At 34.8% G+C, this 13,949-nt stretch overlaps 1 protein-coding gene and 1 non-coding gene across 7 annotated transcripts in view; both read right to left on the reverse strand.

Moving 5' to 3' along the window:
- Rabgap1l (RAB GTPase activating protein 1 like) overlaps positions 1–13,949 on the reverse strand; it is a 750,530-nt gene that overhangs the window by 686,630 nt on the left and 49,951 nt on the right. The window lies entirely within an intron of this gene.
- On the reverse strand, positions 12,593–12,727 carry LOC141414468 (small nucleolar RNA SNORA18). The gene has a single exon (XR_012439496.1). It is a non-coding gene; the product is annotated as a small nucleolar RNA SNORA18 (small nucleolar RNA).

Here is a 13,949-nt window from a genome sequence, read left to right on the forward strand (position 1 = left end):
CATATCTGTAATCCTAACATTCAGGAGTCTAAGGCATAAGGCTCTAGAGTCCAAGGCCAGCCTGGGCTACAAAGTAAGTTCTAGTACAGCTAAAGTTACATAGTGAGACCCTGTTACAAGAATATATAAGTACATATACATACAATGTAATACATGAAAATGTATTGTTTTAATAAAATATATGTTATAATGGTAAGATTTATAGATGCCTATAATAGAACATTATTATTGCTACTAGTTTTTTTACTTCCTTCCAGTCATAAAACTATACATCTATGTCCCTTGCCATATGACTTTGTAATACCTTGCAATAGAGTAAGTACGGCATCTTTCCCTGCTTAGTCATGTAATTTGCTTTTGTCACTGAACTATGAGTAGACAAAACTTGAGTACAGACTTTAAATGTATTTAAGTGATTTGGCTTGGTCTCTTGAGCTTTTGCCATCTATCACGAGATGATCATGCACCAGGAACCAATGAACCCAAATGAGACATGAAAAAAAATCTGAACTCAGTTCCCAGACTGAAGTAGAGTCACTCTTGCAGATACATGAAGCCATTAGATTTATTTTTTTAAATATTTTTGTAAGCCCTCAAACCTTTTTGTATTGTTACACAGCATTATCATAGCAACAGCTAATTCAGTGGCCTACTATTTTTTAAATTTCTTTAGCATTATTATACTATCTCCAGATTAAATAAAAATCAGAGTCACAAGGAAACTCCCTGCTATCTTAGATAAACAAAAATGTCATTTTATTTTCTTCCTTTTACAAAATCAGAAAAAAGGAGGGTGGAACAGGTCCTGCCTGAGGAGGTTGGTACCAGAAAGAGGAGAAGGGGTATGGAATGGTGAATATAGTGCAAATACTGAGTACACATGTATGTAAATGGAAAAATGATACTTGTTGAAACTATTCCAGAAATAGGAGGAAGAGGGGATAAAGGAGAATGGTAGAGGGGGTGAATTCAAGTAGGATATATTTGATATAAGAAGTTTTGTAAATGCCACAATGTATCCTCACCCAGCACAATAAAAATAAATTTTAAAAAAGCAAAACAATAAAGTAAAAAAAAAAAATCAGAAAAAACTAAATTTGCAACAACCAATCTTTTAAGAGAGACTGATACAGGTCTTTACTTACTACCTAAAATATCTAGTGGTTTCTATAATTATATTCCTTACATAAAATGTATTTTGACAGGCTATCTTTCTAATACTAATACTCAATTCTAGGCAGACTCAGTTGTGTAAAATAATTTTGAGCCATGTACTATATTGTAGTTTAGAGAAGCTTACAAAGCAATATTTTGTAGATAATTATATAAATGGAATATACTTCAAAAATGAATATACTTAAAAAATTTTGTGGTACTGGGTTTTGAATCAGGGCTTCATGCTTACTAGTCAAGTGCTCTACTACTTGATCAATGCCTCCATTCCTCAAAATTTTTAATGAATACTGATTTTGATTTTTCTACTATAATTATATATGAAATCTATTCGAGTGTCACTTCTTACCTAGAAAACCAAGATTTGTCAGCTATACATATCAGAGTTCCATAAATTTGGCTTAAGACTCAACATAGGCTTTGGATCCAGCAGGTAGAAATTAATACTACGGTGTAATTGGGGGGTGGGGTAACATAATACACTAAAAAAGCACACATAATTGTAGCTCCCCCTTCTCTGTTAGTATTAACAAATAGTGATCTTTGGGTCACTATCTAATATTTGCAAAAGCCAGTGTAGTTTTAAAATTATGTTGTGTCATGCTGCACATGCACATAAAACAGTCAAAAATCTTGATTTCTTTCTGGGCATCTAACCTTTGTAAACTTTCTGTTTTCTTTATCTAAAAAGTAAGGGGCTGGAGTAGTTGATCTCCGTATCTCTGAGCTCTAAAAAGTCTACACATAAATTATTTTCAGAATATCTGTATATTAAAAAATATATAATATGGATGAAGAAGTTGAGGCAAAAAGAAATGTTTCCTTCGCAAATTGCAGAATACTAGAAATCCTCAGTTGAGAAGTATCTTCACTAGCATATTATCTTTCCAAGGATTAGTAACCATTACACTCCTACTTAGAATAGGAATGAAGACATTCTAGGTTATTATCTCTTCTACCATCACATAATGTATAATATATACAATGTATATATGCCATCACATAGGTAGATAAAAGTAATCTACCTATGAAATAAGAAATAAGAAGGAAAGAAAGTGAATAAAAGTTTATTGTATTTATCTTATACAAGTAGCACTACATTAACAGAAGAAACATTACCCAATTTCTTGGGTCTAGCACACAGAGACTCGAGGTAGAAACCAAAAGTTCAGAAACCTGGCAACAGGACATGGTTTCTACAGTTAAGGAAAAGACTAAAAACTTTCCCTGTTATCTCTGCCTTCAACTATTTGATCCAAATAAAACCAGCAGTCAGAGGAAAACGCAAAACAGATATAGCATCAGCACAACTAAGGCGGGAAAAAAGCCAAGTGACTTTTTTAAAGTATCAACTTTTCTTTTCCCATTAAAACCTTCAAGCAAAGGTTTGATTTCTATTGTTGATGCACAGAATCCTGGGTTTACCAGAACACTAAGAATTTCTGAGATATGCCTGATTTAATACCTTTTAACCTCATCATCATAAGAAATTTGAACACACTGAAGATCCCTTATCAGAAATGTTTGGAAACAGAAATGTCTCAGGCTATGTATTTTTTTTCACATTTTGGAAAATTTGCACATACTGAGATAGTTTGAGTATGTAACCCAAGTCTAAACACAAAATTCATTTGTTTCTTATACACATATTCCCAAGGTTATAAGGTTATATGCTATCTTTATCATACTTGAGTTTGACTGGGCCCCATTCATGAGGTCAGGTGTGGAATTTTCCACTTGTGGAATCACGTTGGCACTCAAGAAGTCTCAGATTTTAGATCGGGCATGATGGTTCAAGCCTATAATCCTAGTTACCTGGGAGGGGGAGATCAGGAAGATCATGGTTCAGAGCCAGTCTGGGCATGAAGAAGTTCAAAAGACCCATCTCAATCAATGTCTGGGAATAGCAGAGCATGCCTGTCATCCCAGCTATGCAGAGAAGCACAAAAAGGAGGATCGCAGTACAGGCCAGCCAGGGCACAAAATGAGACCCTATCTCAAAAATAACCAGTGCAACACTGTGCCATTAATCGAACATAAGAAAAGCACCAATGGTTTGTTTCACTAGGTAACTAACACATTCTTTTTTCTTCTTTTTTTTCAGTGGTGGGGAGCAAACTCAAGACCTCACACATGCTAAGCAAATGCTTTACCACTGAGCCACATGCCCAGTCCCCTAGTACATACTCTTGAACGTCTGAAGATTTTTGACATGAGACACCAACAGATAACATTTAAAAGGTCTAGTAAATTTAAATGTTAAAGACTTCTTTTCCAAAGTTTCCACTTATGTAAAGAAAATGACAATACTAACTGGATAGTTAATGATCTTAAGGAGTTATTGTTGATATTTTTGAGAGTTTAAGGATAGTGGTATGGTTTAAGGGAGTCCCTGTCTTTCGGCAATACATATTAAAATATTCACAAATTAAAATTTCCCCAGTACCACCAAAAAAAAGTTGCTAAAATATATGACTGTCTGAAATTTACTTCATATAATCTTGAGTAGAATAGGAGGTGGAAACATAAAGGAAACAAAATCAATCAGTCACCATTTAATAATTGCTGAAGTTGGAAAAAGGTCTTGGGAATATTTATACTATTCTCTCTGATTTTGTATATGCATCAGATTTGCCATAATAAAAAGAATAAAAAACAAGGTAACAATAACATGGAAAATTATTCCCCCCTCCAAAAAAAACCCAAGTATATAATTTATATATATATATATACACATATATATATATAAATTTTAAAATGGCTAAAGAATAAAGTACACATCACAACTAAAGAACAGTTTCTAAAACTACCATTAATGGTGGGAAGAGATTTAAACAAAAAATGACCTAAGCAAGCAGTTCCTTCTGAGCCAAAGAAAAACATGTATAAAGATGGCCCTGGCCATCGTTACCACAAAGAGAAGAAAATAAATTTATCCAAACAAGCAAACACATAGTGACCTCAAATTTGGAGGACTGGAACAGAACAGGAACACAGTGACATTTTTTAATCTTTTCCCAAGTTAAAAAAAAGCACTGTACTTTATAAAGGCCAAATATAATCACCATGGACAAGAGAACATAGCTGAAATTTTATGAACCAAACGATTATCACAAATACAAGATTTTATTTTATTTTTGCATAAACTGAACTCAGGGTCTCTTGCATACTAAGCACATGCTCTCCCACTAAGCTACATCCCCATCCCCAAGGGACCAAAACAATTTGACTAGAAAACAAATATGGCAGGAAACAAACACTATCTCAATCCCATGGAAGAGCAAATAAACACAGACAAAGAAACTAAAAATACATAGAAAATTTAAATCTTCACTATATTAAACTAGATGTAATAAAATTTATATCCTTCAAAACATAATTTGCACTGCCACTGGAAGCAGTTTCAACAATCTCCCTAGCTGACTATCCACTCTAGTAAAATATTATCCTATAGGTTTGTGCTTTCAAAAAATTGGGTTTTGTTTTTCAATAGCCACCCATCTAGCTCATACACAGACTTTTTTTTTCAGTACTAGGGTCTGAACTCATGGTCTCATGCTTACTACACAGACATTCTAGTACTTGAGCCACATCTCTGGCCCATATTTTGTAGATTTTGTTTTGGGGGACTTTTTGTTGTGGTTTTTGGGGAGTTTGGCAGAAGTAGGGTTTGATTTTAGGGTTTTGCACTTGGAAGGCAGATGCTCTACCACCTGAGCCATGTTTCCAGCCCAGAATTTTTTTTAAATTAAACTCACATTAAGGTAACTATAAGTAATGATCTAATAAATTAAATCAGGTACTAAAAGGTATAAAAATTTCCTAAGAGGAACAGACCATTGTGCCAGCTACTCTGCTAACTTGCCAAAGATATATGTGTTTCAGATTCTAGGAACACCAGATTGTTTAGCTACCACCTACACAAAAAAATCATCTCAAATACCCATTTTCTCTTACTTGATTTTTCACCTGCCTCTTACTCTTGCAACAAAAAAAAATCTAAAATTCTTAATGAAAACAATGAATGTACAACTACTTTAAATAACATTTTCTCTTAACTACAAATCTCACATTTGTTTCCTGTGAATAATCATCACTGGAGTGAATCTAAGGAAGTACTTTCTGCATAACCAAAAATTCTAATGATAGCTGCTACGTCTTTATGGGTTTTCCAATTTTCCCTCAACCAAATTCAATGTTATTTCTCTGAAGCAATGTGCCCAAACTACTTTATCAACAACAGTGATTTCAATTTTGTACTGTTTAACTCATTTTTATTGTACACTGTTAGTTCTATATATCCCTGTCCTTGAATATTTGTTTTTAAATTTTAACTATTTTCTTAGTAACCTGGAATGCACGTTTCAGTAACTATATTAAGGAAGAGCATATTATATGAGTGATCTATTTTCTGAGGTATTGTCCAGTTGAGGAGGACTTGATCCTGCACATGCATACATATGGAGTTCTCAGATTTTAATCATAGTCATTTATGAATATCCACATAGTGCAGCAAAAAATTGGAGTCACTCAACACATATTCCCAAGTATAATCAAGGAAGGCAATCATTTGCCTTCATGTTTTAGCAAGTGTCTTTTCTGTGGTCTATTCAATGCCTACTGTTCACATTTGGAACTTTCCATTCGTGACTTTACTACTTCAGATGGCCTCCAAGTAAGTACTGAAGTGCTGTCTAGTGGTTACTAAGCACAAAAACAGTGTGATGCGCTTTATGGAGAAAATGTGTGTTACATAAATGTCTTTTAGGCATGATTTTAAATGGTGTAGGCTATAAATTCAGTATTAATGAATCAACAAAGCACATTAAAGTGTTCTTAAACAGAAACACACATAAAACAAGGTTATATACTAATCCATTGGACAAAATGTTGTTAGCTGGAGATTCACAAAAACCTGATTCTATATTTCTCTTAGGAATAATACATCAGTATTCACTATTTCATTGTCTTAAGGAACTATATAGACTATAACAACTAACTAATGAGAATCAACTGTATGTTAGTTTCCTCACTAAAAATTAAAGAAAATTTTGCTATGAGATGTTTTTAAAGAATATTCATGTAACTAATAGAATAAAAAGAAAATACATACCATCTTCTTGAAATTAAGAAACATAATGTACTAATATAAATAAGACACAACCAAAAAGGCACATAATTCTACAAACAAAACTAGATGGATGATAAGAAAACCAAGCTCAGCACAAAGATGTGAAAGGATTCTGCACTGTACTAATGATAATGACAAAAGGCATCAACAAATATAGGCCAAAAATACAAATTCCATTAATGTAAATAAAGAACACAAAAATTATACTAGAAGTCAGCTGCATGCTCCTCTACCAGAGGATCAAGCTTCATGACCTTCAGTCCCCACCAAAGAAACCCATATGCCAAAAACATATGGTGGGGTTTTCTTTTTTTGGAATGTATTTAACCTTTACTGATACAGACATACATTAATCAAATTATGGCACATAAAACTGTGAAACTGTATTTATAACATAGTAGCAAGTAAAGATATATTGTACAATAAGAGTATATTTATAAGAGGAGAATTTACTGATCAGGGATACTTCTCTGAGAAAGTGATACTTGAGCTAACATCTGCAAGAAGACGACTAAAAAACAGGCTAGCAGAATCTAGATAAAGCAAACAGTGACAGAGGTGCTGCATCCATGCTCATTCTCTCCAGTTCTCCCATTCTCTCGTAAATAAAATGTTCATCTACCTTTTGTACCTTTCACCAAAACTGTTCTTATTACGATCTCAAAATGACCATGCCAAAGCACAAAATTATGACAATTAAAAAATCTTAATTAGCTTTATTCTCAGTTCTAGAACTGGGCAACACTTCAATAAAAAAATAAGTGTTCCTTCTTTCTCTTTTTTAAACAATTTTGGGTTTTTTAGTGTGCTCCCAACACTGCAAAAGCATGACCATTATCTAATTTCAAAGCAAACTCTGTACCTATTAGCAATCACTACCCATTCTTTACTTCCCCAGTCCTTGGCAATCACCTGTTGTCTGTCTTCATATTGCTTTTTATTTTTATAACTTTCTAACCATTTGTGACTATTTAAGATAGCATGCCTAGTAAAATCCTCCCCACCAGGTATCAGGGAACAGATAAAAATCTCAGCACTCTTCCTGGAGACCCAACAGAGCCAACAGGTCAGTTTCCTAGAATCAGTTCCCGAAATGTAAAACCCCAGCCTGACAGGACCAAACTTTAGACTTAACTAAAATCTACTCTTGCAGAATTCTTTCCTCACCACCATTACATTACCACCAGGGAAAAGAGAATGGTTGCTATTCATTGAGCGCTTAATAATGAGTATAATTTAAAGAAGTACCAAAGCCAACCTGGTCACTGTTGACCTCAAACCAGGCACTAAGAATGCCTGTTTGTGAATCACAGGTTCACATGACCAATTTTTTTATCTTGAGTAATGTGTTAATTAGCTTTTTGTCACTGTGGCAAAATACCTGAGGAAACAACTTAAGGGAGGAAAGACTTCTTATGGGCCTATGGCAAGGCAGAAAATTAGGGCAGAGGTCTTGGTGGAGCAAAGTTGCTTACCTCATGGTCGCTAGGAAACAGAGACAAAGCAGAGCACTGGAGCCATCAATCTCCAGTGACCAACTTCCTCCAACTAGGGCCCACCTCCTAATAGCCTATTCAACTATGAGCTCATCAATGGGTTCCAATAATCTCTCAACAGCGCCACCAGCTGATAACTAAACCAACACAGGAGCCTTCTGAGGGAATAATTCATACAAAACCCTAACAAGTAAACTACGATCTCATGTCTTTTTCTTTTATTATTTTATAATGTTTTGTCACATGTTAAGATTAATTCACTGCATGTCAAGGTCATCTCTAAAGCTGATTCTTCTTCAAGATAGCCCTTTTTAAAAGATGTTTAATCCAGTTGTCCTATCAGGCCACAAATGTTTTTTTTTTTAATTTAGAAAAAAAAATACAATGTTTGGGTCATTTCTCCCCCATTCCCCCACCCCCCACCCCTACCCCCAAGCCCCCTCCCTCTCTCCCCCTCCCCCTTGCTAACCGGCAGAAACTATTTTGCCCTTATCTCTAATTTTGTTAAGAGAGAGTATAAGCAATAATAGGAAGGACCAAGGGTTTTTAAAAGTTGAGATTAGGATAGCTACACAGGGAGCTGACTCGCACTGATTTCCTGTGCATGTGTGTTACCTTCTAGGTTAATTTTTCTTGATCTAACCTTTTCTCTAGTTCCTGGTCCCCTTCTCCTATTGGCCTCAGTTGCTTTAAAGTATCTGCTTTAGTTTCTCTGTGTTGAGGGCAACAAAGGCTATCTAGTTTTTGAGGTGTCTTATCTATCCTCATACCTGCCTTATGTGCTCTTGCTTTATCATGTGATCAAAGTCCAATCCCCTTGTTGCATTTGCCCCTGATCTAATGTCCGAATATGAGGGAGAACATACGATTTTGGGTCTTTTGGGCCAGGCTAACCTCACTCAGAATGATGTTCTCCAATTCCATCCAGTTACCAGCAAATGGTAACAGTTCGTTCTTCTTCATGGCTGCATAAAATTCCATTGTGTATAGATACCACATTTTCTTAATCCATTCGTCAGTAGTGGGGCATCTTGGCTGTTTCCATAACTTGGCTATTGTGAATAGTGCTGCAACAAACATGGGTGGGCAGGGGCCTCTGAAGTAACCTGTGTCACAGTCTTTTGGGTGTATCCCCAAGAGTGGTATTGCTGGATCAAATGGTAGATCAATGTTTAGCTTTTTAAGTAGCCTCCAAATTTTTTTCCAGAGTGGTTGTATTAGTTTACATTCCCACCAACAGTGTAAGAGGGTTCCTTTTCCCCCGCATCCTCGCCAACACCTGTTGTTACTGGTGTTGCTAATGAAGGCTATTCTAATAGGGGTGAGGTGGAATCTTAGTGTGGTTTTAATTTGCATTTCCTTTTTGCTAGAGATGGTGGGCACTTTTTCATGTGTTTTTTGGCCATTTGAATTTCTTCTTTTGAGAAAGTTCTGTTTAGTTCACTTGCCCATTTCTTTATTGGTTCATTAATTTTGGGAGAATTTAGTTTTTTAAGTTCCCTATATGTTCTGGTTATCAGTCCTTTGATGTGTAGCTGGTAAATATTTTCTCCCACTCTGTGGATGTTCTCTTCAGTTTAGAGAACATTACTTTTTAGTTTTATGTAGTCCCATTTATCTATGCTATCACTTAGTTGCTGTGCTGCTGGGGTTCCATTGAGAAAGTTCTTTCCTATACCTATTAATTCCAGAGTGTTTCCTACTCTTTCCTGTACCAACTTTAGAGTTTGGGTCTGATATTAAGATCCTTGATCCATTTTGAGTTAATATTGGTATAGGGTGATATACATGGATCTAGTTTCAGTTTTTTGCAGACTGCTAACCAGTTTTCCCAGCAGTTTTTGTTGAACAGACTGCTTTTTCTCCATCGTATATTTTTAGCGCCTTGGTCAAAAACAAGTTGGTTATAGTTGTGTGGCTTCATATCTGGATCCTCTATTCTGTTCCACTGGTCTTCATGTCTGTTTTTGTGCCAGTACCATGCTGTTTTTATTGTTATTGCTTCATAATATAGTTTGAAGTCAGGTATCATGATACCTCCAGCATTGTTCTTTTGACTGAGTATTGCCTTGGCTATTCGTGGCCTCTTGTGTTTCCATATAAATTTAACAGATTTTTCAATCTCTTTAATGAATGTCATTGGAATTAAACATGCTGATTACTTTTGGGAGTATGGACATTTTTACTATGTTGATTCTACCAATCCATGAGCATGGGCGATCTCTCAACTTTCTATAGTCTTCCTCAATCTCTTTCTTTAGGAGTTTATAGTTTTCCTTGTAGAGGTTGTTCACATCCTTTGTTAGGTTTACACCTAGGTATTTGATTTTTTTGAGGCTATTTAAATGGAATTGTTTTCATATATTCTTTCTCAGTTTGTTCATTATTAGTGTATAGAAATGCTAATGATTTTTCTATGTTGATTTTATATCCTGCTACCTTGCTGTAGCTATTGATGGGGTCTAGGAGCTTTTGAGTAGAGTTTTTTGGGTCTTCAAGGTATAGGATCATGTCATCTGCAAATAGGGATATTTTGACAGTTTCTTTACCTATTTGTATTCCTTTTATTCCTTCTTCTTGCCTAATTGCTCTGGCTAGGAATTCCAGTACTATGTTGAATAGGAGTGGAGATAGTGAGCATCCTTGTCTGGTTCCTGATTTTAGAGGGAATGGTTTCAGTTTTTCTCCATTAAGTATAATGCTGGCTGTAGGTTTGTCATATATAGCTTTTATAATGTTGAGGTACTTTCCTTCTATTCCTAGTTTTCTTAGAGCTTTTATCATGAAATGATGTTGGATCTTATCAAAGGCTTTTTCTGCATCTATTGAGATGATCAAGTGGTTTTTGTCTTTGCTTCTGTTAATGTGGTTTATTACATTTATTGATTTGCGTATGTTGAACCACCCCTGCATCCCTGGAATGAAGCCTACTGGTCGTGGTGAATGATCTTTTTGATGTGTTGTTGAATTCAGTTTGCCATTATTTTACTGAGGATTTTTGCATCAATGTTCATTAAGGAGATTGGCCTACCCTTCTCCTTTCTGGAGGTGTCTTTGCCTGGTTTTGGGGTAAGTGTAATACTGGCTTCATAAAATGTGTTAGGCAGTTTTCCTTCCCTTTCTATTTCATGGAACAATTTAAGAAGGGTTGGTGTCAGTTTTTCTTTAAAAGTCTGATAGAATTCAGCAGGGAATCCATCAGGTCCTGGACTTTTCTTTTTGGGGAGACTCTTGATTGCTGCTTTAATTTCATTTTGTGTTATAGATCTATTCGGTTTATTAATATCCTCTTGGTTCAGTTTTGGATGGTCATATGTATCTAGAAATCTGTCCATTTCTTTAAGATTTTCGAGTTTAATTGAATATAGGTTCTCTTAGTAGTCTCTGATGTTTTCCTGGACCTCAATGGTGTTTGTTGTTCTCTCCCCTTTTGCATTCCTGATTCTACAAATTTGGGTTTTTTTCTCTCCTCATTTTAGTCAGGTTTGCCAGGGGTCTGTTGATCTTGTTTATTTTTTCAAAGAACCAACTTTTTGTTGCATTAATTCTTTGTATGGTTTTTTTTTTTTGTTTCATTTCATTGATTTCAACTCTTATTTTTATTATTCCTCTCCTATTTGTTTTGGGATTTGCTTGTTCTTGTTTTTCTAGGAGTTTGAGATGTATCATTAGGTCATTGATTTGGGATCTTTCAGTCTTTTTAATATATGCACTCATGGCTATAAACTTTCTTCTCAGGACTGCCTTTGCTGTGTCCCATAGGTTCCGGTAGGTTGTGTTTCATTTTCATTGACTTCCAGGAACTTTTTAATTTCCTCTTTTAGTTCATCAATGACCCATTGTTCATGAAGCAATGAGTTATTCAGTTTCCAGCTGTGTGCACGTTTTTTGTCTTTGTTTTTGTTGTTGAGTTCTAGTTTTATTGCATTGTGATCAGATAGAATTCATGGTATAATTTCTATTTTCTGTATTTGCTGAGGCTTGCTTTGTGCCCTAGGATATGATCTATTTTGGAGAAGGTTCCGTGGGCTGCTAAGAAGAATGTATAGAAGTTGGATGAAATGCTCTGTAGACATCAGCTAGGTCCATTTGATCTATGGTATATTTTAGATCTAGGATTTCTTTATTGATTTTTTGTTTGGATGACCTATCTATTTATGATAATGGGGTGTTAAAGTCTCTCACAACCACTGTGTTGGAGTTAATATATGCTTTTAGGTCCTTCAGGGTATGTTTGATGAAACTGGGTGCGTTGACATTAGGTGCACATAGGTTGATAATTGTTATTTCCTTTTGGTCTACTTTCCCTTTTATTAGTATGGAATGTCCTTCTTTATCTCGTTTGATGAATGTAGGTTTGAAGTCTACTTTGTCAGAGATAAGTATTGCTACTCCTGCCTGTTTTGGGGGGCTATTGGCTTGGTAAATCTTCCAGCCTTTCATCCTACAGGTCACAAAATTTGTTTGTTTGTTTGTTTTAAACTTATGCCACTTGAATTGCGGAGTTGAATTACTGTAGACAACTTCAAAATTCCCCATCCTAGGATCTCTGGGATCTATTTTTGGGTCACTTTTAAAGTAGATAGATCTGCCTGGTTCTCAAATGCTGACACCCCTCTTCTCTAACATGAATGAGTTTGAATCATATTCATTTCTATTACACTCAGGATATGCCTACTGCACGCAGGATATGTGGAATATGCTAATACCTAAGGTGTATGTATGTATGTGTGTGTGTGTGTGTGTGTATGTATATATGTAAGTATGTATGTTCAAGTGTTTCATATTTTACAACTGTCATGTAGTTACTTCCCACAAATCTAAGAAATAGTCCTGTGAGTACAGCAAAACCACACTATTACTGTATGAGGCATTTCCAATGATGTGTGGCTACAGTACAGAAGCCCCATTAGGACCATGTCTTAATTTTTTTCAGGTATAAAAATGTAAAGATAAATACACCCACCTCACAGGATTGTTGTATACAAAAAAGGAGTTACCTGAAGTACTTGATAAATGTTGTTTATTACTGATATCTATACTGTCTACCTACTGAAAGATACTCATATGTAGTCAAAATACAATAATTACAAGAAAATGGCAACTATCAAAAGTAGAACTATATGAAATTGCCAATGCATTATACATTATACAGAAATTGCAACTGCACCAGACATACCTAAAACAAAAGCACATAAAGTTTTTTAAAAGCATAAATCACCATAATGCAAATTAAACAAAAAAATAGTGAAACTGGTGAATTCAATATCAGAATGTGATTCAGACCAAATGCATTAAATAAGACAAACAGTTCTTTTTATATTGATAGGTGGTACAAGCCACACTTGAAGATCTTAGTCAAAAGCCTCTACATACTAAACAGCATAAAATATATAAAGCAAAAACTGTTCAAATTACAATGACAAACTGACAAATACACAATTCAAGTAGAAGGCAACTTAATGATTGACAGAGCAAGTACTTAAGAAATGAAGATACAGTATGTGGAGTTTAATTTTTATAGTTAATAGATATATAGCTAAATACTGAACTATCATTCTAACCAAACAAAAAGATTCATTTACAAAAGAAATCATACCATAGATCATAAAAATAAAAACAATAAAAGAAAACTTCCAACAATTTTCAGAGCACACTGTTTTAGAGTATATTCTCTCACCAAAATTCAGTAAAACTAAGTATCTGTAGTAGAAGGGATCCCAATAGCTCATTTAACATTCCCTAAATTTGACTAAAATACAAGCTCTGTCTTATACACTGCTACATACTCAGCACCTACAGGAGTTCCTAACACAGTAAACACTAAATAAATATGCACTGAATGAAATTAAAAACCACTAGACACAGGTTGCAAAGACATCAAAGCTACAATTAAAATATAAAATGAAAATACTACATATTAAACATTGCCAATTTTGCCTCAGACTATTGTTATAGTAAAATTATTATGCAAAGTGCCACTGTTACTTGAAAGTATCAACTAAAAAACTATTAAAACCAGTAAGAGACTTCAGGAAAACAGACTTCAAGATTTATTAAGTACACAAAATACTGATAGTCATTATTACTTATGTTTCTTTCCTCCCACACATTTCACAGTTTTATGCTTTATAAATACATACACTCTT

This window comes from Castor canadensis, chromosome 11 (genome assembly GCF_047511655.1).
Source record: "Castor canadensis chromosome 11, mCasCan1.hap1v2, whole genome shotgun sequence".
Lineage (NCBI taxonomy): Eukaryota > Metazoa > Chordata > Mammalia > Rodentia > Castoridae > Castor > Castor canadensis.